Here is a 25,779-nt window from a genome sequence, read left to right on the forward strand (position 1 = left end):
GACATAAAACAGGCAGAATTTTATTTTTATTTATTTTTTTTAAATTATACCGCAATCTCATCAAGTCACATGACATTTGCAAGTGTCTGTGAACTTCTCTCTTAATTAATCTATTCTGTCTGGACTCTCTAAGCAAGCCACTGCATCGCTAATTAAGCATAGTGGGCACACTCTCTAAAGAGGGAGGATCATTTTTATTAAATAATTCAACTATTTCTGTCTCCCACTTTGAACCTCATCAGCTTCGAACCAAACGGCCAGAAAAAAAAAGCCACGAAAGAGAAAGCAGATGTGGCCGAGATAATTATTTAATCAAATATGCGCCGCCGATGAAAGCGCTAATGACAACACAGGGAATAGACCATTGCCGCATCTATATACAGATGTTCATCAAAAATGTCGGAATACACAGTCGTGGCTTTTCTGTTAGTTACGCTCCTCGTCCGTGTCGCGCAAAACGGCAAAGCAGATGGTTAAATGCGGCTTGGAAGAACATATTAAGTGATCGTGAAACAATTAACGGCAATTACAAACAAAGGCAGCGAGAGAGGGAGGGAGGGAAGAGTGTGCCGAGCGGGAGGAGAGGTACGAAGACTAAATTGAGAAAAATGTTGAAAGAACAAAAGGAGGTAGAGGCAAGACAGATTATTTATATAATATGCAAGGACAACATGGTGCAGTAGAATCTGCCACAGGAATAGTCCACCTCACTCAGCTGCTGTCAGATAAGAAGCTTGAAATTCTTTACCATGTACAATGGCACAAACATTCAGTTTACCCTGCTTTTATTGTATTACACCATGGATCTTGGTTGTGGGTAAAGGCTCTCTCTTTCTCCACGTAGTGCAAAAACAAAAATACATAGAAGAGGGTAGAAGCGTACGAATGCCAGGCACCAAGGTTATACGGCAGGGCGCAAAACAGCTAGCCAACCGGCATACGAAAGTCTTATAAATAATCAGCTTTTAGAATCAATTAACCCAAATGTTAATTAATGTCAAATCCATATAAAAGGGCGAGGGAAGGTGGGTGTACTGGGCACGTGGAAGAAAAGCTAGGGAGAGGAGGAGGGTGAGTAAGAGAGGGACTGAGATAGAAAGGGGATGGGCAAATAAGGGAAACAAGGAGCGAATGCGGTTGATGGCAGAGAGAAGTTGGCACAGTGCCATCCATTCAGTGGTAGCACCAAGGCGGACTTCTGCACTAGGGTAGGTAGATAGATGTAGACAGGGAAACAGAAAGGTGCTGCCGTCATTTTAGTAGCATCACAGGCTTTGACTTGTTATGGTATCTTTATTTTTGTTTTTCTGTTTTTTTTTTGTGGAAGGTGGGCATTCTCTAAAAAATACAAGTTGGACTGAAGAAATGGGTATTCAGAGACACATCATTAGCGTCCTAGCTTGGAAAGCTAGTGAACTTCTCCTGATGAAGACTTGAAGATGTGACCTAAACCTGAGTCGGAATTTGGACGGATTAGCTGTTGCATGTTGAACTTTGATACGACGGTGGATATCGGGCACTTGAAAACAGCAGACATCGCAGAAGACGTGAGACAGGAAGTGCACCTACAGTGATGGGGGCCAAGTGCTCAAGAGTGGGAAATGGATGCAGTTTCACACAGGATTAATGAAGAGGAAGAGATTGTGGAACGAAAACAACAGAAACTTGAGTCTATTTTGTTGTTCTAGTGGTTACTGGGGGTGTGGCGGTGGCACAAGGAAAAGCTCCACCCCCTCGCTCCTTCTCGCTCTCTCTCTTCAACCATCTGAGGCACAGCTCTCTGTGCCAGGCAGCCAGCCATCTGGGCAGGACACGCCATGCCAACTGATTCGTTGGCAGTAAAGGATGTACCCTTGGAAGATGATAAACCAGAACAAACAAACAGTTGGCATTTACAGACTTGGGCAAAAGTCTCTGGTTTGGAGGATGGCCAAGGAGAAATAATTCCGAACTTGCTGGTCTCAAGTGGTGTGCCAGCGGGAATGCGATGGCATCTGGCACAAAAACTGGCGAAGGACGGCAGAGATTTACCACGATTAAGCTAAATCGACACAATCGGATAACCTTCACGTATCGGCAGCCAAAAACAAAAGAGAACTGAAAAAAACAGAGACATTACAGCAACTGATATGACTAATTAGAGTAAAATTTGCTTCGTTAATTAGGGCGGCACACTCAATCAAAGGGATGCCTTGAATTATCAACAAAAGACTTCATAACCGGGATCAAACACCAAGAAAAAACAAGATGAAGCAAGACAAAAGCAGCGAACTGTTCAACTATTAGTAGAGGGTGTGAAGTGAGTGCCTCTTTTTGTGCCAACTCCCTTCCCCCTTTTCGCCACATTTTCCCCAGAGTGAACTGCCATTTCTTCTTCCACTGGTTGGCAGCCACGTTGAATGTCTACCACTGCTGCAACAGACACGACCAATCTGCCAATCGCCTGTGTGCTCGTCCACAACAGGGGGAGGAGGAGGGAAGAAAGGACCTGAGGGACTGTGCCTGAAGCTCAATAGCAGCTGTTTACAATGTCACAGACACAAAAGAGAGACAAAAAATGCAAACATGCGGATGCATACTAATGAACTGCCAAAACAAATTAGAATCAGCAGGCAGGAATGAATTAGCGGTTTTACCTCGTGCTGATCAAAGTTAATCACACTTCCTGCTTTTCTCTAAATATTTTCTCGGTGATAGGGTCAACTTTTAAGAGAAGAAATGTTCTGCATACAAAATAATGAATTTCCACATTTGTGGCAATCAATAGCACAAAGGAATGGAGCCACTGAGGACTTGATTGCTATAGGCTCAATATGGAGAGACCAGCAGCATAACAGCCAAGTGAGAGAGCTGGCACAGACACGACTGGAACTTTGTGGAATGGGTACAGAAGGCACAACCTGAGCCTAAGTGACACGGAGGGGGAGGTGCTGGCCTGCCTGCAACCACACTGGGGGTAGTGAGGCCGTGGGAACTCATTACATCCTCCACACCCACACCCTGCATCTCCATGACTTTTTTGCCCCCTTCTTGCCAACCATCCAAAAGAAATGAACTAACTCCACCCTTTGAGCATTTTCCCTCCTGCGCTTAACTATCATAAACAGATGCAAGGCAGACTTACCAACTGGTTTGACTCACAGTTCGAGGTACTCTCTGGGTCGGGAGGAACGTTTCCGTGGTTCCAGCGAGGTCTGCTGGCATCGGGCACGGAGCCAAGGATGGGCATCGCTGGAGAGATATAACGGAGGATTTCATTAAGTTCGTTTTCCCAGTTAATATCCACATTCGGAATTAAAACGGTAATTAGCAACGCATGGATATTCATCCACTGGCATCCAACAATCACTGTTCATTTTTTTTTTTTCTCCTGGATTTCTTTGGACAGGAGGCATGGTTGTACAACATGAATAATTAAAGAAGTCATCCAAAGGGAGGGATTATAACATCTTTGTGCTTGCTACCCAACGTTGGCACTACCAAGATGTCTGAATTCCGTAGTGCCACCACTGAGGAAGGACGGCTTGAAAGATGGCATCATTTTGGGCATTTTAAAATGCGATAATAATGATCGCAACAAATACGATTAACAATTACATTTGTAATTTGTGGCGTATTCTTCCATATTCATCACGGGGAAACACGTGGATATTCTAATCTTTCGGAGCTAATGAACTTTGGATAATTACCCCTTCATTTAATTCCACGGGGGATGTTAATTGTGCAGCGTCTTCATTACACAAATGGATTACAAAAAAAAAAAAAAAAAAAAAAGAGGGCTTGCACGACAGAGCAGAATGGAATGGGGGGTGGAGTGTGTGTGTGTGTGTTACAGAGAGAGAGAGGGAAAGCAAGAACGGAGATATTTTTCTTCCTTCGTTATATGCCAGTAGTCAAATAATGCCACAGTACTCACAAACAAGCAGAGAAAAGCTCCTGCATTGCCAGTGATGTTGAAGTGCTCCTCTTGGAAAACCTTGTCTCTTTGCTCTCTGCCTGCTCTCTGGAGCACCAACTCTCTATGAAGACATCTGCCTTTCCCATTTATGGATCTTACAAAGCTGGAGTGAGAAGAAACCTTTGTGGATTCTAACTTCTGTCAAACTGGATATTATTCGTGTTATTTAAATGATTAGTGCATTAGCGGCATTGATCTTTGTATGAGTGGTGTTGGTGCCTGGCCGAAGCGGAATACAGGAGAGACAACAGACACTGTGGCGGGCACTGGCTAATGTCTTCTGTGCTTAATCATCCTACAGCAGAATGGTTTTATGCATATTTCATTTGCATATCATTAAACCGCTAAGGCATACGGGCAAATGGCAGCGGAGAGCGAGGGAGTGGAAACAGAAAAGCATAAAATATATAGAGGAAAAAAAGCGACTCATTATGCGATGACAATCTTCAAAGACGTGCGCCCGTTTCTGGCAACCTGCCAGTTCGTTTAATTCAACATTAATTAAAAAAAAAAAAAAAAAAAAGTCAGCGTGCTCAGTCTTTCCAACATGGATGAGCACCTTACAGGCTGTGCAAGAAATCATCGCAGATACAGTGTATATCAGTTCATGCAGAACTAATGGATGTTTGCGGATTTATGAATGGAACAGAAATACGATTATTATTGCAATTCCAGACCTGAGACCAGCTTTATATCATCAATGCTAGAAACTTGTTTGAATGAACAATTCACCGCTAATTTTTTTGGGACCTCATGCAAGGGCTTAAAATGTTACATGAATAAGTGTAGAGCACTGCAGGTGATAGCAGGTGTGAGTTGGATTCAGGCTAAGTGACTGGGAGACAGAGTGAAAAAAACACTTAATTGAAGGGAATAATAATTGAGGCTAATCCGTTGTATGTCTTGCTTAAGATCTTCCTATATAACAGAACAAAAACAACTAAATAAATATCCCCAAGGTATGCTCCACAACTAACCTCAAAAATGAACAGGGCCCATTATGTTCTGACTAATTAGTATGAAATGACCCCCCCCCCCTCCTCCCCCCAAACACACATCACATGGAGATGAAAAAGAAAAAAAGAACACACTACAACAAAAAAGAGCACTGTGCGAGTTCCATTTGATCATCATTTCAAGTAATGACTACAACTGTGTAAAAGGAAGCTGATGAGTCTTTCTTCTTTCTAAACAAATCCTCCATAAGAAACACGTCATTTGGAAAATTAAAGAATAATAATAAAAAGCCCATCCAAATGTAAAGTTCACATTACAAAGAAAAACAAAACAAAACATTTTCTTACAAAGCAATAACCCAGAGAGGCACCACATTAACGGCCTGGGAAACAACAATTCATTGATAAAATTCTACTTCACAGAGACCTGTGAATGTAATTGCGGGACCTCCCTTTTCCAGACACACTTGCTTAATTCTCACCCTATCCAACACAAATCACCCCCAAGCCAGAATATTCAAATGAAGTGAGCTTCACGCCTCACACAATTAGCCGTGTTTAGTAATTTGGGAAATGAGTGCCGCAGGGGAGGGGGGGGCAGTACAGACAGAAAGCAGGCTGGCAGGGAAAGCCCAGTGAAGTGGGTGGGTATGAGCCTGGCGCTTTGTAACCATGGCACATGCAGATGTCGCTGTAGTTCTTCCAAACGCTTCAACCAACTGGGTGGGAGGGAGGTAACGAGAAAATCGTTTGGCATCACATACCTCCACCGTGCATTTCTAAGAAGTAAGAACTGGTGGAGAGTGGGAATGAGGCTGGCAGTCACGGCCAGAGGAGCTGAACTGGGCAAGACCAGGCTTTGGGGAGATGCCTCCCAGTATGAGAGAATGTGGACGCAAAAAACAAAGCAGGAAGGGTTAACCAATACCGGTGAGGCGTCAGTGTATTTCTGAGGCTGTCGTAAGATGTAGACATTATGCAGAGTGCTGATATTAATATGCATGCAAGTCCTCTTTATTATGCAGCTCAGCGTGAGGTAATATTGCAGGGCTGTTCTGCCACGCTGTAGTTCCTCTCTAAGAATGTTATCTCTCTCTGAACAAACACAACCCTCGTCTCTTCGCCCTCCTATAAAAATGTTTAATTACCTATCATACCCATGCTACAGAGGTCAGTTTCAAGTGACAAGCTCCACCAAAGACACTGAGAACAAAATATAATAGTATATGTAAGTAATGTGCTTGATATAATATAAATATATTTTTATGAACCATCAATTCATACACTTATTGTGTTCATACTGAGTTGAATAATACATTTTACCATTATACATACCAAAAACTGGATAGTAATTAAAAACATTAGGTTTTTCAGTAGAATTTAAAATAAAATTGGTAAAAGAACCACAGAATAAAACCTTACTATAACATTATAACTTTATTCTGTGGACCAATCTGAGAAGTAAGTGAACATAAACATGACATGACTAATGAAAATCAAAGAACAGAATTAATTCACAAACATTTTCCTTCAGGAAATTATAGGCCATTAAGCCTATATATAGATCAACTACACCGTTTTTCCTATCCCGCCTCGTTTCTTGCATTAATAAGTCATCTGTTTGCCTGAACGACTGAGTATATCATGACCTAAGCATTTGCGCAGCCATGATTCCTCACATTTTTGGTATATCACGGAATTGGTGGGAATTAACCACAGTGAAATGCATGCAACTATGTGTGTGAACTGGCTCAACCAAGCTGAGAAATAGCACTGTCTCTTTAACCACTGTCTTGTCTGAGGTCTGCACATTAATTGGTTCCTGGTAATTCTATCAGATTATTATTAATACGCTGTCATGGAAGCAGTCGAGGTGACCCACGGTATCTGGCTGGCTCTCCATAAAGTGGTGTGAAGGTCAACTGTCAATCAACTGACACAATATGGTAATCAGTCTTTAAAGTCAGCATGAGGATGCCATTAACACCAGCAGTAATGGCTGATGAAAGAACTGTCATAACGGCGAGCCTCTAGGGATGAATGCTTATAGATTGGCAGAGAGCAGAGGGGAAGAGGAGAAGGAGGAAGCTTAGTCATAGAGTGAATGTGTAATTGGTGAAATCTGATCTTTGAGACAACAGATGTGACTGTGGCACTGCACATTAGCAACATCTCCAACAGAGAACACAACATAACTAGTAAGAGAATATCTAGTAGTCTCATTGTACGACTTAAAAATGTCACGCCAAAGCTGCGAAGCCAACTGTCTTCAGTGAAACTAAAGCATAAAATAACCTTGCACTCAAAGGACATGTCTGGTATGAAGTAGACTGCAAACTCACTCTACTAACAGAACAGTGCTTTAACCGTACTATGGCTGTCAAATAGATGAAGATGTACCATCAGACTGTGACTACAGCTAGGCCTGCTGAGAAGCTGTCCATTTCAGTGAGGGCAGACTTGACTGCCCATGAGAAATCCACTGTATACTGAGCAAAGAAGCCCATCCTATGGGAGGTAGTCACTAAATACCCCTCATGAGTCCTACATGCTCTGTGAGATTCTGTATGTGTGTATGAGATTGTGAGAAAGGGTACGATTTACTGTGTGTGAAAAAGAAAGCGACGAGAGATATCAGAGATCTGGCATGGTCCCTGTCCAGGTCAGAGTTTAACAAAGGAGAAACAGAAAGGAAGTGAGGCTGCAGGAAAGATGGAGGAAGTAAGGAAGAGAAAGAGGGAGAAGGGGGGGTGGGGGTGCGGGAGATGAGACAGTGTGAAAGAAATGGTTTGTCTGCACCATGTCCCACAGGGCCTGAACTGGGCGGCTGGCAAGGGAGCCATTACATGCATGTCTCTGACAGCTCACTCTCTCATTACGCTAGCAGACAGTTAACACCACCACTCTTACACTCCAGCTTTGTAATGCAGACTATATCATCACCCTCAGCACACACTTTAATAGTTTTAGAGGCTGCTTTGACATACTGTGCACTAAAGGGCGTACTTAGAAAGCATGTTACTTTACATTGGAGATTTGTAGAATCCCTTAAAGCCTTGACCACAAGTCTATGTCTTCGTCTTGATGTAGAGAAATCTGCAGACGGACAAGTTAGCTCTTAGTTAGAATAGTTGTCATATGATTTGAAGAAAGAAAATAAGCTCACAATAAGCAGCTGTAAAGAAATATTGTGCATTTTACAATTATTAAACAAAAAAGTAAAACATTAAGAGAGGGTTAAAGTGTTCAGCTTCAAAATGCACAATCAGGATGTACTAGTATTTGGGGTGTTGAGCAATTGACAGTCAAGTTGTGCACTGGGCAGTGTGGCCATTAGCAGGGTTAAGCTTAGAGTCGGGGCTAAGTCATCAACAGCAGTACAATGACTTCTGTTCACACAAAGCATGAAGAGCATTTTTCTCAGGCGCAAACAGTGAAAAATGGACAACAGTATTTTGTAAAACATCACACCTTTTGATGATTTCTTTTTATGCGATTTTATTAAATATATTTTTTATATATGATTTATTTCATAGGTGGTTAGCGCTGATGCTTCCCAGCGAGTAGGTCTGGGTTCGAGTTCCGCCCAGCTCGGCCTTTTCTGTCCGCATGGGTTTTCTCCGGGTCCTCCGGCTTCCTCCAAAGATATGATCGTTAGGTGACTCTAAATTGACCCTAGGTGTGAGTGTGCAAATGTGCACATGATTGTCTGTCTATGGGTTACCCCTGTGATAGGTTGGCGACCTGTCCAAGGTGTACCCCGCCTGTTGCCCGATAGGCTCCAGCAGCCCCCGTGACCCTAGTGAGGATTAAGCGATATGGAAGATGAGATGAGATTTATTTCATTTTACTTTAACACACCCAGCTGACTCAACCCATGCGTCTCCGGACATGATACCCAGTTAGCCATAATACATTCATGTAGATGCAGCAAATAACATAAAAACAAATAAATAAAGTGTGTGGACAACAATCAAAGCCAAATGTTGCACTTTGCTTTGGTCACAAAATGCCTGCTTGAATGTGCACAAGTGGTAAAGTTCATTTAATCTTGGAAAAGTTGGTGTATGCTTCTCACTTCACATGAATGACATGATTCTTCCACAGTTTCCTTCAGTTTAATCCTAGTTTTTATCTGCTCATCTGTCTATAATGTAATATTCTGATTTTATTTAGTTCACTCCTCATTACCCTCCTCCTCCTCTCTGCTTTGATGGCATCGTCTAGATGCAGCATGGCTGCCAAGCTGATCTCCCAGAGCTAAGCATCTTGGATAGACAGCTACGGTTCTACTGTAGGATGTTCCCTGTCCCACATGCCATACTCATCTAATAATACTAAAGTCCAGGTGAAACACCATGAGCCTGTGACACTGAGAACCTCTCAGAATTATATGTTACTCACAATTTACTGTACATTCAGGAGACAACCTGTCAGGCTGAAATCTCCCATGTCCCACCCACTCAAAATGAGCTGAGGTTGTGAATGTGATGAGAAAAAAGGCAAGAAGCACTTATGAGAATAGAGCTAGGAAAGCACACATGAACATGACCTCTGCTGGCTGTGGAAAAAATCTGCTGCCTCTACATTTTACTGCTAAAGGGCAATGACAGATTTAATTGGTCTGAAAAAGAAATTTCTTCAAGACTTTTTGGCAAATCATACTGCTAGGGTTATGAGAACTGCTCAATAGGAAGAGCCAACTTAAGCCAAGCAAGCTGACATATATTTGTAACTCTTAAACAAGCATTAAATACTTGATTAAAAAGATACCAACATTAGTATAATTAAAACTAGTTTGGTTTGGTTTTTTAAATATGCCATTGAAAGAATAAAACACGCACACATTCTAAATAAAATACGAGTCAAAATACCAAACGTGTGAAATTCAGGTCAACAGATGCCCCTTAATACAAGATCACTTTATCACTTTATTGATCCCAACAGTGAAATGGTTTCTTTGTGTTAACAAGTGAAACAACTGAAACAATGTTGTAAGTACACACTGATCATGTAGGTCACTAGACCTGGTCAGAAGACTTTAGCACAATGTCTGTTCCTCACAAAGCTATAGTCTTACATAAGGTCCTAAAGACAGAGGGGAGGGGTGGGGGGGTGGAAATACTGTAGATTCGGGCCTTGTTTAATAATGACTGACACAAAAGGCTTGTAATAAGGACCTTCAGGTCCCACTTTCATTCTTATTCCCTCAAGCCAAAGACATTAAGCAGTGTTTTCCGTGAAAAACCTGGAAAATTGCCTCAATCAAGGCCAGAACAAAAGGAGGAAATATGCCTTTTGAAGCTAACAGCCTTTTAAGCCTTTTACTTCCCAGAACTTTTTCATAGGTTTGCCTTTCTGTGTGTTGGCTTTGAGAAAGGTTTCATTAAGATGGAATGGCTATTTTTCTTATATTTCTTATTGTGATAGACATTAATCCATTTCTTCAAGAACTAAAAGGTCAGACTCCCTCTTACTTATTCAGTTTTTTTGCCTTTTACTAAGCTCTTGCATGATTATCACGACATGTGGTAAGAGTGCAAGATGTTTACAGATGTGCAGAGGATCAGACAGCGCAACAAAAAGGATTAAGTTCATATGATGGAGAGCAACAGTGGGTAAGGGAAGGATAAACTTAAATGTTGGCTCAAAGTAAAGTAGGACGGTAACTAACCCTGACCAGACAAACATTCAGAAGACAAATACAAAAAGCCAAAATAAAGAGTTAACAGATGCATCTGAACACTTAAACAATAAAATGAACTAGCCATCTTCCAGTTGGGCAGAATGAGCTTTCAATGAGCAGTAAAAACATACACTTGGGTCATCGGTGTATGTCTAGTTGCTAAATAGTGGAACAAGCAAATTTGTTAATATATTTAACTTATATTTTGAAATAGTATCCAGACATCTTCAAGTGTTTGCACATCTAATTTCAGACCAATTCATTGATAAAGCCAGTATTTTCAACCAACATACACACAATGTCAAAAAAATATATAGACCTTTCAAATAAACTGAATAACAAAAATAAATCAAATCTCAAGAAACATTAAGAACCCAGAAACCCTTTTTGCAGCCATTACAGTTTATAGTCTTCTTGCTTATTTGGAGCAGCAGAGACAATAATGTGTTCTATTCTAATGCTCTCCTGAAGAGCTGCAGCTACTGGATGGAGTACTGTGTCAGTGTCCCACTATTATGCATGCTGGCTCACTAGAATGGTTTACTGGCACGTCTAAATGGGACAGAACATTTCTCTGAATGAAGGTTGAACACACTCTGACCATAATTGATGGGCACCGATTATGCTGATGATCAAAACACATAGAGTAGATATGCCACTGTTAAAATATGCTTTGCAGACTCTAGCTTGAACCATTAGTATGATCAAACCCCACCGAAAAGAGTCAGCTACAAAAATAGAAATGGGAGGGATCCAACCAACAATTTAAATGTACTTTTTGCTCCTTTCTGAATGTACACATGCACAAATCAGAAACAATCAGTCAGTAGAAAAGGTATTTTGAATAGGGTGTAAATCAGTGCCTGGCAAGGAAAGATCAATGACAAGATGATTTGTTAAAAGACACATTAACACATGGCATATTGTATCATTCAATAGTGGCCCCCTTTGTAAATATTAAGGCAATGGAAGAGCCTTTGATGAAGCCCGACAATGCCCACAACTAAATTGGATTTTCCCAGCACTGTTTCATAATTTGAAACATCAATCATTTATGATTGAAGAAGAAAATCAAGGGAAGAAAGGGAAGTATTGCCTTTGGCAGCATCAGGAGGCCCTGTTCTAAACACCACCCACAAATTTGTGCATCTACACACCCTCACCCTTTCAAAGCAAGTAACTTTTTATACTCCCTCTGAACGAGTCAATATGATGGCAAGCCAGCTTTCTTTTGTTATTTTCTGCAGTATGCGTAATATGGCCAAAATAGCTAAAATTGAAATCCTACTGCTGAACTAACAACTTTACTGTTTACCTACTGAAACACCTTATTATTAAATTAATTCAATAACGTCTACAAGTTACAACAATTTGGTCACATTCTGGGTGTATCCAGTATCCAGTTCGATGACTGGGCAAACGCCTTGAAAATGTTGCCCACAGAATGTCTGAAGAGATATTTTATTTTTTTGCATTTTGAGTGGCTCTGGCTATTGCCATTGTTATGCAGAGTCAAGGACTCTGCATAATTTCTGGTTAATTCGCAAATGAGGTGGAGATGGAGTGTTGAGTGGAGCTGAGGCAGGGAGATGACACAGAGGCAGACAGCAATCTGCCCACGTGTCTTTCAAAGTTGGTGGACCAATATAACTATTCATAACCACAACTCTTGACGTCATTTAAACAAATGTGTTACATGAAAACTCACTCCCCGCTGACACGCATGGGGAAATTGGCCATTGATACCAGGCCGTAACATGTTAATTTAAGCTGTAAAGTTGGTCATTTTGACAAGGATGTCCACTGGGACTAACTTTCCTCAAGTGGCCCTTTCATGAATGACAGTCTTTGGGACTTCCATGTTGGTTACATCTTTGTCCCTTAGAGATTGGTGCTTGGTAAAGCCCTGTAATCAGACAATTCTTGTATCAGATATGTCAAATACCTGAGTAAGTCAGCGATTATCAGTAGCCACTGACAGCGGTCAAAGGAGGGACAGACCATGTTGCTCTAATCTATATTGCCTCCCAACTTGCTGAATTTAAAGAATGTGCTATTTATTTCTTGGCGTTAGATTCCACAGAAACCTTCAGTTAGGTCTTGTAAAGGCCATGTCCAAGCAGGCTGGAGCCGTTTTAGCTGCACACAAATTTATTAGACTGATAGTTATAACGTTTTGCTCATCAGTATATATCTTAATTCGAAAAACCAGCATCCATTTGTACGGGTCTAATATAATGGCAGCCTCTTTTGAAAAAAAAAAAAAAAATTAATTAGATTTTTTTGTCCAAACTTATTAGGTTCTCATAAGTTAGAAGAAGAAGAAGAAAACATGGGGCTGATTTATACAGTAATGGATGCTGAGACAGCAATGTGCATGCATTTGTATGATGGATATGTCATGTCAAACAAGACAAGGTTAGGGACACACTGCGTTGAATGGCCCCCACAGAAACAGAAGGTGGTGGTGCATCTCTCAAAGACGCCCAGGAAATCCTTCTCAATAAAAGCTCTACCATGTCCTTTTGTAATCCTGCTCTGTATTATCAGTACGTTGCAGCTAAGTGTTGCAATTAGGCCTGCCTTTTTCATGCAAATCAATTTGACAGCACAACAATCAGTTAGTTATGCTAGCTCCTGCTCTCTCATTCTCCACTCTCTACTCTTTCAATCCCTTGCCCTCTCCCTCCCTTCTACCTAATTTTCTCTGGCATTTGCAGAGGTTGCTGCATTTGCATTATTTATCATATAAGGTTAGAATATGCATCACTCAAGGCAACAGTGTATGGTTATTAGTGCAGTATAACAAATGTTAAATACAAAATGCAGTAATTTGCCTCACTAATGCTACAGTGCATCAGAAAAATGTAACAGGATCATATTGCAGTTGAGCTATTCAAATCAAACATGAGATGATAGAGGACGGACTTGTATGTGGCCCAAGCTAAACATTCAAAAACCAAGTAAACAGGTCTAGCTTCTACAGTTTCCCTGGTTTACACACTGAATTCCTTCATTCTATGTGTGTCTAGCCCTTATTCCAGGCATCTAGGTTGTAAATTTAGTAAAACCATGAGTCAGCAGACATACCAAACTTCATAGTTTACTTCATAGTCTCAAGCCTTGATGGGATTTCACATTTCAACCTAGCAACATTGTAACACGAAACACAACTACCCTGCATGACTGATCTACTATCATAGATGTACACATCCGAAACTAGTCAAGCAGCAGGTCCCTCATTCATTATGATGCATTTGCTGTTTGAATGGTGGTCATTGAGCATATTAATAATTATCACTTGTTAATAGGAGAAGTCCCATCAACAACCAGCATGGAGTTGTGCCAGTATGATGGATAGATACTGCTTTATTAACATTAAAAAGTAATTTACAAAACAAATGGGGGCATGTTTGAGTAATTGTTACTTTAAAACATATTTAATAAAATTACAAAACAAGCCTTGGATTTGCAGTTGTGATGTCTGTTGGCTGATGCAGTTATCATTGTTTGTGTAGTGATGGGAATATGTCCACTAAGGTCAATATGGCCCTAGCTGTTTCACATACACACTACACTGCTGCATATTTTGTGTGTGTCATATGTGATCAGAAGGCCTTTTAGACTCATTAGCATGCCAGCCTACCATAAAAATGATCCAAATTCATCTCTTCATCAAAGTCCTTAGTTAAGTATAGAGGCAAGATGGGGAGACAGAGTGCTAAAATCAGAAGGAAATAACTGCATGTGATCTTTTTTCTAAGGGTCAAATAAATTAAATCTGACAGAAAAATATCGAGGGAGAATTTAAAAGAGATAAAAAAAAGAGCTGTGGGCGAGAGATGAGAGAGAGAGAGTGAGAGAGAGTATGAGTGTGTGAGAGAGAGGAGGAGAGCAAAGTAGAAAAAGCGGCAGGACGGTCTGTGTGCCTTTAAACTGAAGTCTCAATCTCACGTAGTTTTGTTCCTTAAAAGGAAATCAGAGGGCTTAGCTGAGGCATTGCCTTGAAAGTCATGAATAAACATTGGATTGCCTTTCTGTGCATACATCATACATCACAAGATGGCACTACCTAATGGAGGAAGATTCCTCGCCCTCCGACACATGAAAAGGCAGTGAAATTACCCACCAAACCATGCACCCGCATGGTTCTAAAATGGACCGCTGAGGGAAAGAAAGGGAGGGGCTAATGGGGAGAAAGGAGGAGTACTAAGAAAAGGTTCTCTTAGGGAAGTGGATCCCTCTGATAACCACATTCTCTCTGCACTGACAAGCATATGACCGATAATAAAAAATAATAAATACAGTAGTACTTACTTTTCACTTACAATGAGAATTTGGCATTTTTTGCTTGTCTTTAAGTGCCATCTCTTAAATCCCTTCATCATAAATGAGATCACTCGTATCAGTTCAAAAGGAATTGATTTTGAAAGGATAGTAAGTTGCCATTGATGACCAGGCCTTTGACAAAATAAAAGAGTTTTTAATCCAGGCTCTATAGGAAATAGATTGCCTTACATCAGTGTGTATCTACACAAAGACTGAATTTGTTATTTGTTATCTGATAGCCAAGAAAAAAGCCCACTGATAAGAGCAGATGCCTGGCTCACACCGGGTCACCTCACACACCGGACATGGAGGCAGAAGTGCTACATCTGGTGAAGAGGGCATGTAGGCACATGACACCTGAGAAGGACTATACAAACAAACACCTAGGGCTAGTGAACAGTGACATTTAAAAAAAAAAAAGTGTTGTAAGAGTTACAACTGATGTATTTAGACGGACTGTTCAGGAAGGGCATCAGATATCCTGACAAAAGGACCAGTATGCTGAACTGAAATTCTAAAATGCACACCTAAAGACCATGGTCATTAAAGCAGCGTAAAATGTGTAAAATAAAATTCAATGACTGACCTTTCTTAATGTAACAAAATGCCCTTCAAGAAAATGACAATAACACACTTGTTGTAATGTTTCCATGAATAATTTGTGGTAGGGCTATAGAAAGCCGAGTATCATTTTCAACACACGCATGTCCTCTATTTCCTATCTGCAAGCGTGGGTGCACCGACGGCAGTGAGCCTAAGGCATCTATGTGCAGGACATTTCCACAGAGAATCACTTGGAAAATATCCATCAGAGGGAGATACTAATTAGCGTGAGGCCATGTATGCATGCGTGTATATGTGCGTGCATGCTGAGGCAGAGGGCTGTACACCTAGCCAGGCGTGAGAGCAGTGTTGTGCAGCCGAGTGCAGTAATTTCTTTGATCATTTTTAATGGCCATTCTTTCATGTGAGGCTGCCGCTCACACACAGCTCCCTGCAGGTGTCATCTCATTCCTTCAGTTGTGGGATTAGTATGCGGCAAGCAATAAAAAGCCAGGCCATTACACTGTGCAGCACACATACATAATCTCAACACAGTGGGATCATTACCTTTTCAAAGGATGGTATCAGCTCACAGTCTACAGAGAGACACAAAGAAAGTGATAGAAGCTGAGCGGAGGAGAAAAAGCCAACCAGAAACCAAAGGGAGACATAAATAAAGAGGCAGCAAACCACAGTTGAAGTCTGGGATGGAGGGGTTAGAGAAAGCTCTATCAATCAGCATTGCAAATAATGGCAGATGGAGAGGCAATGGACGTTCAGTTTCTTGTAAAGGCTAACTTGATATAGACACAAGGGTACTCGTTTCATTGTGAAATGAAAATATTCTCACCTATACTATTCTACAGACTTCAAATAAATTATTGAGCCATTTTCTTCTTCCCTAACACCCTTAAATCTTATTCTTTCTTTACTTATTAAATCTTGCATATTTGGACTTTGCTATAAAAAAAACAGACAGGTACCAAACCAAAACCAAGATTCAATGTAAGATTCAGCAACGATACATAACACAGAAAGAAAAATCAGCAAACTATCCACTAGAGAGCCTCTCTGGCTGTGACGACCACACATATATGGCTGTCCACACACCAAAGACTAGTTTCCACCAGCAACTGAAAACCTCTTCATGAGGGCAAAGAGTCCCCCCCACTGTGTATTTCACAAAATCCTGCATAAATATAAACTGAACAGACAGGTAAAAGGCCTGTAACATCAACTAAAAAGCCATTTTCATGATACGTGAATCTGTACAAACCAGCCTGTTGTTTCATTATTAATAGTTCTCAGGAGGATCTGTAAGACAGCTGGTTTTATCTCATCTGCTTTCATACAGCATCTCCCATGGTGGCCTGAACCTGGTGCAATTCATGCATAGTTTTATCCATTCATTCAACTCATATGACCTGCTCTCTTCTACCCAGAGAAAACAATGTGTATGCTTTGTACAGAATAATTCTACCTGAATGTTGATTTCTGCTTCCAACATAATTGTAAATAGAATATATAGGAGCCACAGTATAAGTATCAGTAGTACTGAATGGCATTTTTAAACAGGCAATACAGATATGTATGTTTACTATACCAGTAACAGCTGTAACAGGTAGACTCATTTGTCTGCATAAAAACAAAATATCAGCTAGTTTTATATCCTTTCTCAATCTCAATCATCATGATGTTATTTCTTCAATACCTCTGGTCTATGTCAGTGAACAAAAAAAGTTCACATATTAGACATGGTTCTGTTCTGCTGTAAGCCAAATAGTCAGTCACACAGTTTAGCTAATGTCGCATGCAGCACAGGAGCAGGGAGTGTCAAAACAGGGAACAAATTATATTAAGAAATAACAAAAAAGATTCAGCCCATTATTATCCAGTATTTGAAAACTTAGTTCATGAGTGCTATTATTTTAATTCTGTGTATTGTCACAATAACGTTTTGTGAGTTTTCTGCAGATGTGTTTAATGCAGCATTGTAAACTGAGCTGACATTGCAGTCTTGAAATGCTCTGGAGGATTTTTCTCTTTGAATTTTGTTTAGTAAGTTGGCACTTTTTATCTACTTACTCACGTTAGCTTCTTTACACTTCTCATATAGTTAGTGGGATAACTTGTTTGTGGTAGTGGTTTATAACCACAATTGTAAGCAGGGTAGACAGAACTCAAAACATCTTCATACAGCAGAAATGTGTTTTCCTTCTTGACAGGTAACAATTTGCCTTTTGTATTTAAATAATTAATTGAATAATTAATAACTTTACTCCTACTTTCAGTCACAAGTTTAGGACACTGGTATGATCTCAGTGTACCTGGAAGAAGGCTGAGCTCATCTATCTGTGCAGATTTGAAATGCAACTTCAATATCTACTGAATTTTCTCCAGCCTTCGTGGACAGAAAGGGGCTGGTTGACTTGTGCTTAGCAGTTGCCAAGCACAAGTCAACCCAAATCAAAACAACCTTTAATTTTAATGTGGTGAGTTAATTTCAACCTCCCTCACAAATATTTTTTTTCCCCTTCAATTACAATTGACATACAGACATTTAGAAAAATAACTATTTTTTCATACTAATTATGTTGCAACTTACATTGAAAAACAAAAATCTACATATCTAAATGTTTTATGTAGTAATACCCTGTGTGAAAAGTTTGTGTTCTATGATTATCTGAAGTTTAATGTGAAGTGACATGTACAGTAATATAGAATGTACTGAACCCAAACTATACTCACATTTCACATTAAAGTCCAGCATAATATGCAATGTTGTTTGATGTCTCTAAATATGTGATTAGCATAATTGTTTTGCTTCACATTTTGTGACTTTTTATCATTTAAAGGGTACAACTGGGTAACCATAAAATTAAAATGATGATGTGTTTTCAATCTCCTCTATACATGTTGTACACATCTGTCAAATTGACCCCACGCTCTTTAAGCTGTATAAAACATGAGAAATATCAACATTTTGCATATAATTGTTATGACTGTTTTGGATGACAGTGAGGTTACTATAACATGCAATTTTATAATCTTCAAAAAACTCAGGCCCTAGCCTATCACACTCATGGTGTAGGAAGCTACTGATAGTTCACTCTACATACAGGTGAAGAAAAATATAAAAGCTTGTACATCAGCCCTCTAAACCTTGTGAATTTCTCATGGTGCTCTATTTCTCTGTTCACTCTCAATGTGAGAATGTGTCTGAGACCGTGGACGTTGTTGAGGAGGACCATGATGTTGAGACATCCTCTGATGAGAATGAGACCCTCAGTGTTGACCATCCTGTTGTCTCTCAACCACCAGCAAATACACCTACCTTCCAAAAATAGGAAGATACAGCAGACTGGGCCTAGTGCTGCTTATGTCATCAAAATGGTTCCAGGTCCCAATAGATATACTGTCAGCTATGTCCAAAACATCAAATCAGCATTTGAGCTCTTCATAACACTGCCAATGAGAAATGATATACTTGGGATAACAAATTTAGAGGGGGAGTATTGGGTTGAATTTGATATATGGAGTGTGCAAGTCAAAAGGCGAAACTACAGCAAGGCTTTGGCTTCCTGATACTGACATGAACACAATATGTTTTTATTCTTGATAACAGAAATAGTTTTTCATACCAAATGTTATAGATAACAAGAATGTATATGATATTAAGCCAATTAAACATATCTCTTTCCAATTTAAGGTCAATCAGTGACAATTCAGCGCGATCTGCATATTTTTCCATAGTCACGTTACAGGGCTTCTGGGTGTATAAGGGAAGGGGTGTGGGGTGGGGGTTGTTTTTTTAAAGAGCTTTTTAGGTAGTCATCAGACAAACACGGTAGCACCTGACGCATAAACTTGGGTAACAATTATAATTATAGAAAGTGTTTGAAATTTGAAGGTAACAGAAGGATTAAAGTAAAATAAATACTAACTAACTTATTAATGGCTGGCAATCGCCACTTCACTCAGATTTCATGGTTAGGGTTAGGGGGCACATGTTTTGCTCCACTGTTTGTAATACTTTGGCAAGAACTAGTAATATTTTCTCCATCTATATATATAGTCAATGAGCTGGGCACCTAATTCTAGTCCCCCATAACCCAAGACTTACTCCCTGATACCAAAGTCCAAGTCTTTGATAGAGCAGACTGTAAACAATGGACAGCATCACATATCTTTTTAATGCTTTCAGTTTGTTGATGACCTGAAGAAAAAAAAAAAGACCAGTTACACCCCGCTCTTTCAAAAGGCTGCTGATATTTGAAGAAATCACTGTGTACTGCACAGTGCCCAATATCTGCCACCAAATCTCCTCTTCTCCTCAGATACAGAGGAGCTAGCGTATCTCACGGCCTTGCCAAAGCCCTGCCATGACCGTTAAAAAACTGTGGGATGTCGCTATACAAGCTGAATATAAACACAGTTGCACATGCATTCCTCGATCAGGGCAATTTCTCAAATATGATACAGGACTAATTCACCTATGTGCTTCCATTAACAATCGTGTAGCAACACATTTGATTTGTTTGATTGGGAAAAAAATTAACAGAAATCTCTGCCCTTCAGAGATCAGTCTTATGGGAGTAGACCAAAACTTTGCTCTGTTTTTGAGCTGGATTTTCTACAATGACACAGTCTGACAGGCCGTCGAATGACAAAGTCAGATAACAGGCAGATACATCAACGTCAGAGCGAAAAACCCGGGTTGACGCAGCATTCCTGTTCACACTGAAGCCGAGCCGGACGACGAGCAAAAAACCGACCCGGGTTTTTCGCTCGACGGGAATAGGGGCTTGTGTGGAGTTTGCATGTTCTCCCTATGTCTGCATGGGCTCTCTCCAGGTAAGTGTGAATGGTTGTCTGTCTCTCTGTCTTAGACTATGATAAACGGGCAACTTTCCAGGGTATACTCCGCCTCTTGCCCAGTGACAGCTGGGATAGGCTCCAGCCCCCTGCAACGCTCCAGAAGCCAGAACTGAATGAATGCACAGGTCCAACTCACTGCAGTGGCTATTTAATTCATGTTTAATTCATTTAACTTTTAACAGTTATGGGTGCCACACCATCATTTGGTTTTGAGATGAGAGCTCTTTCTGAATAGATGAAGTACAATCACAAAAACCTATACTGTGCAAATCACCATAGTTTTAAAAGACTCTTAAGGAATCACAGAAGATTAAGTGATATGTTACTTTACTCAAGATTAATATTTTTTGTCCCTCCCTCCCTTGTCTTGCTAGTCTTTATTCCTAAGCAAGCCTAACTCAACACAGTAATTAGTCGACTCCAGGGACATACATAATATGATTCTTCAGATTTGCATGGAAGAGAGGGTGCTGAGCTCTGGTACATGTTAGTAAGTCCATTAATCGCCATGAATCTGCTAATATCAATTATTTCAGTAAACAAGGTAGTCTAGATCAAGCCCTTGCCCTCCACTCAATCCCTGCATTAAATCACCACAGACATGGATTTAGCAGCTAATTGGAGTAAAACGGAGCTTTGCGTGGGATAAACAGGGATTTCTTTACAGTCTGTAGCTGTGTCTTAGGAAAAGTGCATTGCGTATTTACAAAAGAAATGGGGTATGTGTGTAACAGATACTGGCAAGAGATGGCTGTTCAAATGTATAGTAAATATGTTTCAAAATTCTAAATCCTACTTATTTCTTAAGTAAGCCCACTTTATATGTATATATTTCTGCTGTGTTAATTTTCCCTGTGGATTTTCCCAACATACAGTAAGTCTTGGGACAAAACTATTTGCACAGGGATTTAGAGTACCTATGCCATATTTCCCTGCTCTTAAACACTAGCCTATTTCTAAGCTAAAGTGAATTATTTAAGTAAAAACATCTCCAAGAATCTCCAACAGGGCTTCTGATTCCCTGGGTGAATAAGAGAAACTCCCACTGGTCCGATAAAAAGCCTGGGCTTCTGCAGCAAATGATGCCTTTCTCCAGACTCATGCCTACGCTCCTCTTTTAATTGGCCTCTTCTGTAGCTATGAACCTTAATGACTTTGTTCCAGGATTAAAAGCCTCAGAGTGTTCAGGCAAGGCAACGGTCCTAACCTTTTCTTGGCTGCTCTGTTCCTCCTTTTCCCATATTTCTCTTACTCTCTTTATTTTTCCATCACCCTTTTTTCACATTAATGTGTTGTACCATTTACATGTTATAAGACTCCCATTAGTGGTCCTGGACATCATTCTTAAGTTTGTTCTTAAAAGGAATGTTTGCTTTAGCTTTCTGTCATTTTTTTTTATATTTTTGATTCCCTCTCTTTTAAGGCCTAAAGCTGGAATACTCAATTTTTTGACACTGCTGTTCAGGTCACTTCTAATTCTAGCCTGTGCTTACAAATTACGTCCTCAAATACACCACAGCTCACTAGCTTTCTCACAATATACTACAAGTATTTCCTACACTGACAAATCTGTTCTGTATTGCCTTTTATCATCACATAAAAAAACATAAAGGTTGTGAGACAGTCATTAATAGTTGGGTCACACAATCAGTCGATGTTATAAAACATGCCAGGAAAGTATCTGCAACATATGTGAGTTAAGTGATGCAGGGTTTCATTAATTCATTTAGTTTGAAAAGTAGGTAGTTCAAAATAGGTAGTCCAAGTTACTTGGGAATGAATTTGTCTCAAAAGGTTTCATTTTAATATTTAGTTTGATGTACAACTATGATTCACTCTAATTGAAGTCATATCTCCAGGATGGCCGTCTATCCTCTGCTACCCCACAACTGCACCTCCCAGATGCCCAGACAGTGCTGAATGATAGAGCAATCGATGTTTGGCCTAATCAGCCAGCTTAACTCTAATACCCTGGACAGGTCCACATCATTATCATATCAGCCTCCACACATTTTGAGGTGACACGGAAGGCAAAAGATTAAAGACAATCTTCTAGGGAGGCAGCACAATTTCCAGTGTGTTGACCAACCAACAGAGGCCTAAGCAAGCTGACAGCAGAGAGAAGAAGCTAAAGATAAAAGAAGTGATGACCAAAAAACAGAAACTTGGACGACTTCAACATAACTGGTTTCACATTCTCCGGACAGGTAGCATCATAAAAAAGGCTTACCATTAGGAGTGCATTGGAAGGAATCACTTTCAGAGGAATTGGTCTTTGCAGGGAGGCCAAGTTACTGGGTGTCTATTAAGGTCAAGCATTTCTAAAATGTATGCACAGAATTACTTAATTTATAGACATTTTCTGGATAAACCACTTTTGCAAACTGTTTACAGGCACTAAGTGATGCCCTAAGAAACATGACTGAGTTAACATGGTCCTCAACTGATTCTTTGGTCAGACGTTTATGTAGCAGGCATCCCTTCTGACACCAAGCTTCAGAGAAGTATCAGAGAGCTTTTTTTTTCTCTAATGAAGTCAGGACAGTTTTTCTTCCTGATGTAGCCATCGGTGAGAATGTCAGGAGCTCATATTGTTCAAATAAGTTCTTGACCATATGAAACACAGAGAAACGAGGAACACACTTACAAATCAGTCATACAACTTCAAAAATGCTAATACTTATTGAAACACTGTTTGCTTTTACCAACTTTGCAAATAAATTTTGGACTTTGGAAAGTCAAAAAGTTTGACATAAAGGAAGTTGTGAGTTTAGTTAAATGTATAATATATTTCAGTTTGTATGTTGCTGTTAAACCCTCTGCAGCTCCACTGGCTTTGCAGTGACAGTAGTTGTCTCTTTGGGTGGTGCATGGCTTTAATAAGTTTAACCAGTCACACCTTAGGTGATGAGAAAAGGCATGACTGAGGGGGCCTAGAGAAGACAACATAGGGATTTACAAATATACATTCTTGTCTGTATCGGTGTTCCAGCAGACTTGTGAAGCGTCATCAGTCACTACCCACATACTATTCCAATTCAAAGCATGCAATTCAAAGCACGCCAGTACAGATGTGTATGTGCAACACCCGAGGATGTTTCAGAAGCCAATTTGTGTGGACCATCAGCTACAGTATCTAAAGCTACAATAAAGTTCCATGATTGGTGCATCAATTAGTTATTTGGTGTTTAAGTTGTGCGTTTCACTTCATTAAATGTGGGTCTAGGTTTGAATTATGAAAATGAATGTGTCTCCTCCTACCTCTTAGTCAGGAAAGTATCTCAGAGTAACCACTCCCCATCATCATTAATGTTTAAGATGGCTAACAACTGTGCTGTCAACAGCTCCCAAGATAATCGACATGTCAATCAATGATGGGTGTGAGGCTAGCTTTTAGAGGGTCCCTAAGGTGCCTGCTTAGAGCATGCTCAGTTTAACACAGCGGCAGTAGGAAAGTGTAAACCAAGAGGAATATGGACTCAGGGATTGAGTGGCTGATCAATGTCATTGATCACTCAGCCCACAGTGCCTCTACTTCTTTGAATGGGGTGCTCATTTTCTACTCTGTCATCCCTGTCTTAGGCTTCAAGCTCTGGATCACATCTGGATTTAATCAGTTACCACCAAATGTAACCTGCACACTAGAGGGAGACAGAGACGATAGTCCCAACTAACTTATATCTGCTTAGTGGGTGCTAGCCGAGACATATTAAAAAAAAATGGTTTGTATATTAAATCTTGTTTTTAGCTTCTATAATTGCAGACAAGTGACAATATAAAATGTATGATCAAAATTAAATGGGAAACAGCTAAGTAAAGATATAGTAACTTGGTTTATTAGTCAAGCCTGCTTCTACTGATGATCGTAAATCATGAACCTCATTCAGGCATTACATTATGATCACCTTCCTGTTATTGCGCTAATTTCGCTTTTGTTGCCAAAACAGCCCTGACCCGTCAAGGCATGGACTCCGCTAGCCCCCTGAAGGTGTGCTGTGGTATCTGACACCAAGATGTTAGCAGCAGATGCTTTAAGTCCTATTAGTTGCGAGGTGTGGCCTCCATAGATTGAACTTGTTTGTCCAGTACCTCCTTCAGATGCCAAACTGGATTGAGATCTAGTCAATTTGGAGGCCAAGTCAACACCTCAAACTCGCTCTTGTGTTCCTCAATTCATTCCTAAACGATTTTTGCTTTGTGGCAAGGTGCATTATCCTGTTGAAAGAGACAAAAATCAGAGAATCAGTGGGTACCATTTCCACGAAAGGATGCACATGGTCTGAAAAAATACTTAGGTAGGTCGTATGTGTCAACATACCATCCACACGGATGGCGGAACCCAAGGTTTCCCAGCAGAATATTACCCAAAGCACCCCACGGCCTCCGCCAGCTTGCCTTCTTCCCGTAAAGGATCCTTCGGCTATGTGTTGCACAGATAATTCATTCGTCAGACCAGGCCACCTTCTTCCATTGCTCCATGGTCCAGCTCTGATGCTAACATGCCCATTTTAGGTGCCTTCGGGAGTTTGAACACAATTTGAACATCTTCAAAGTCCAATTAAGAAGTAGGGATGCACCAATCCGATACTGGTATCGGTATCAGTCCCTATATTGAAAAAAAAAATCAGGATTTAGATCAGGTATTGGTGACAATTGTCCCAATCCATATCACCACATCTATTTCATCTAATTCTATGCTGTGCTTTGAAAATGGAACAAATGCCAGGATCAGGCATCTGGAACTTTATCACACTACCACAGCCAACACATTTGAGTCTACATGCAATAACTGGGCAACAAATGTTCGAGGGTTGAATTCGTTGAACTGAATAAACAAAAACGAGGCGGTGCAAAACAGCTAATTTTGAAGGTGATGAAGGAAAGAGGTGAAAAGTTCCATCTAATAGTGTGCAGACAACAAAAATCACAATTTCAGTTCCTTTATTATTTGTTTTACATTGGATTTTGAATTCCCAATTACACCGACTCAACCATTTCAAAGAGTTTCTTTTTCCTGTTTATTTTTACATGTTGTTTGACAAAGGAAGTCAAACTATATTTTTTTCTCAGTTTCAGCTCCTTTATTATTTTATATTAGGTGTTAGACTCCTAATTGCATTGACTGAAACAGGAGAGGTTTTGTTATATTTTTTTTTACATGTTTGACCAAGCTTGTGAAGATATTTATGAATTTAAGATTCCTGGACTTGTGCACAGTTATTAAATTAATAATTCAGTACATTTATATCTGTTTGTTTATTTTTTTTAAAAATAAGGAAACGTTTAAGTCATGTCTGATGTTGCCTTGCACAAAAGAATGATGCTAGTCTTTTCCACACAATGAGACATTGTCTGTTAGGTAATTAAATGCTGTTTTTCGGTATCAAATCAATATCAGAAGTGAAAAAAGTGACTGGTTCATCTCTATT

The 25,779-nt window shown here is 40.1% G+C and overlaps 1 long non-coding RNA gene across 4 annotated transcripts in view; it reads right to left on the reverse strand.

Annotated features, from left to right (window-relative positions):
* LOC125005593 overlaps positions 1-25,779 on the reverse strand; it is a 130,071-nt gene that overhangs the window by 93,529 nt on the left and 10,763 nt on the right. For 3 of the 4 annotated variants that reach the window (XR_007112464.1, XR_007112463.1, XR_007112460.1), the window contains exon 1: positions 3,125-18,525. This is a non-coding gene — a long non-coding RNA (uncharacterized LOC125005593). Of the gene's footprint in view, positions 1-3,124; positions 18,526-25,779 lie in introns of those variants that run through there. The other variant, XR_007112461.1, reaches the window with a different exon arrangement.

This window comes from Mugil cephalus, chromosome 3, assembly GCF_022458985.1.
Source record: "Mugil cephalus isolate CIBA_MC_2020 chromosome 3, CIBA_Mcephalus_1.1, whole genome shotgun sequence".
NCBI classification, from domain to species: domain Eukaryota; kingdom Metazoa; phylum Chordata; class Actinopteri; order Mugiliformes; family Mugilidae; genus Mugil; species Mugil cephalus.